The sequence below is a fragment of the Oikopleura dioica genome, chromosome XSR (assembly GCF_907165135.1).
Source record: "Oikopleura dioica chromosome XSR, OKI2018_I68_1.0, whole genome shotgun sequence".
In the NCBI taxonomy this organism is placed as follows: Eukaryota; Metazoa; Chordata; class Appendicularia; order Copelata; family Oikopleuridae; genus Oikopleura; species Oikopleura dioica.
This window is the reverse complement of record NC_137294.1, coordinates 3,576,522-3,579,168: the sequence shown is the minus strand read 5'-3', so window position 1 is coordinate 3,579,168 and position 2,647 is coordinate 3,576,522. Positions and strand designations below refer to the sequence as shown.

Below are 2,647 nucleotides of genomic sequence, written 5' to 3'. Positions count from 1 at the left end.
TTTGGGCCTGAGTACATAACAAATGATGGGCAGTTGCAAGTAAAAAAGAAACGGAGACAGAGACTACCAATCATAAGTGACCGCAGTCTCTATTCCAGTGACAGAAATCTCGTGAAACCTTGTCTTGACTTTATATGAAAGAGGGGTGCAAGGATTTTTGACTCTCCTGAGCTTTGACCCGTTGAGCCAGCCATGGTCACAGAGATCACCCAGATCATCGTTGTAAACGGCTGGCGCATTCTTGTTCAAGGTTAAACGCTAAGAAAAATATTTTGCGGAAAACGGTTTAGCTGCCTTACTATCGCATAGTATAGTTTTGTTCCTGGCGGGTAACAAGTGAAGTTTTTGTTTTTGATTCCTTCGATAAGCTCTTGTGTGGAATTTTGAAACACCATCTTGTCGCTAATTTTCGTTAACTCGACCCGAACATCATCGATGATCCCTTGCTCGTTGACTTCACCCGAGAGAGACTTTTCCACCTGGAAATTATAGACTTCCGTTGGATTCTCAGTGGTGCATTTGGCACAATGCGTGTCCCTCCATCGATTCAATGCACATCGGCGGCACTTCTAAAAATCATGGACTCAAGATAACCGCGAGAAGATAAATCTCTACCTCTTTGCAAATCACTAAAGAAACGCTTTCCAGCCAGTCCTTTTCGGTCAAGTCTAAAATCGTTCGTAGCCATCTCCTTACTCGATTCGTTCTCCTATCTTTGCCCTCTATAAATGGATGCAACACCTGAAAATAAACATAGCGAATCAATCGAAATTGAAGTCATACCTTGACTATCGTTCCACGATAACTGGCACATCGGACGAGGAACTCCTCATCTGGAATGGCCAATCTTCTTCTACAGATTTCAGAAATCCCGATGGCGATTATTCTTTTCGCGAATCGGCGAGAATCGTCGAGGGAAGATGGTTCCTTGTTCATAAGTGGTCCATCAGAAAGATCTTAAATAATTGCTAACTCCCTCAAAAACACGGTGAGAATTTCATGTTCTTATCTCGCAAAGAGTAAGGTGAAAAATTACCTTCTTCGTATAGGCTTCGTGAGGTTTCTTCTCTTCTGCGACCCGCATTTTTCCAGTCCATATCTGAATCAGAGTTCCTATTAAAACGTACTGGCAGTAATACGTCTACTTTTTTAGGTGAGTTAGGACGAATCACCGTTGAAATTCCTCGAGATCTCTTGCGATGGCGAATTAGGGGCCAATCAGGTAATCTTCCGGGTCAGCAAAAAATGAGTCGAGTCGGGAATTTGTTTTCCTCTTCTTATGTCGCATGCGCACTACACTCATCGAGTAAAGGCACTACCACCACCGGGTTGTGCCGTGCCGGTGCCGCCAGAAAATTTAGCCATAATTTCATCCCTTGTTTAGCTATAAATTAAAAAAAAGTATTTGCCACGTAACAACTAAACTATTCATTTATTCTGAAAGCGAACCGTTTGAACGATGTAAGGAAGAGTTCACAGTCTTAGAATAACATTTACAGTGATTAGTTGGTAAGTTGTGTGATCATGGTGCTTTCCTTTGCGTCTCCTGGCTAACTGCCCCGCAAATGCCACTGTCCTGCAGCACTATCATTGCCTAAGTGCGCGTTTAAACAGGTGCTAGTGTGTGTTTCAGGAATATCAAACAATTTCAGCTGAAGTGAAACAAGAAAACGGTTTATTTCATGGTCCAGGTGAGCCATTTCTAAACTATGGAACAGAGAAAATCATCAGAAAACATTCCAAAGGAGAGATCGAGGACCACTGTCAGATTTAACCTTACACGACCATCTGCAGCTTCCGTTCGATCAGCACAATCAGCCGGATCATTTCTGAGCCGGCAGCCTTCAGACGATGTAAGTGACCTAAGTACGAGTTTCAAACGTTTCTTTGTTGACCCAACTCTAACGATAATTTTTGAACTCGGATAACAGTGGGGCTGAGAGTGAGCGTGTTCTACAAGAAGATGAGAGTCTTGTCGATAAAAATCCCTTCAAGGATAAAGATTGGAACAAAGCTCGCGCAGACCCGGACACCTCGGAAGAGATATCCTTCTTCATTCACTACTGGAAGATATTTCTGAGAGTACTCTTCGCGCTCACTCTAAGTGCTTTGACTTTTGGGTAAATAAATTAATTGTTATAAATGAAACAAAACATTTAGAGCTGCGGTCACACAACAGGGAACATTTTCAGTCCTCGCCTCTCATCTAGTGCCAGCTGTAGGCAGAGCACAGAGTCTTTTCTCTGAGCTGCCAGCATTTACTCCCGAGCTTTTAGGAAGATATAGCTTCAATCTCTGGCTTGCGCTCATTCTCCCGAATCTTTATACTTTCGCAAATTGCATTTACTTCTGCATATTTCGTCAGGCGCAGCTGATACGAAAAAATGACAAGAGTATCGACTGGTTTCATATTTTGCTCCCTGCCGGACTAGAATTGGTTTTCGTAGCAGCACAAAGGTTTTTTGTTTTTTCATTTGACGATGAAATTATATTTTCTAAGCATTTTCGCTTTCTTTATCTGCCCTCTCATGGTAAGACCCCTGATTATTGCATCTGGACAACTTGTTACTTTTGTCCCGCTTATCTTCAAAATAGTCGCGGAATTTTCAGAATTCAGGAAGGTCTTATGATTTAACATCAAGCGAAT

The 2,647-nt window shown here is 42.3% G+C and overlaps 1 long non-coding RNA gene across 1 annotated transcript; it reads left to right on the top strand.

Annotated features, from left to right (window-relative positions):
- The first annotated feature begins 1,942 nt into the window (after nt 1–1,942).
- On the top strand, nt 1,943–2,617 carry LOC145709902 (uncharacterized). The gene is made up of 3 exons (XR_014134958.1): nt 1,943–2,120; nt 2,161–2,457; nt 2,501–2,617. It is a non-coding gene; the product is annotated as an uncharacterized LOC145709902 (long non-coding RNA).
- Nucleotides 2,618–2,647: the final 30 nt, after the last annotated feature.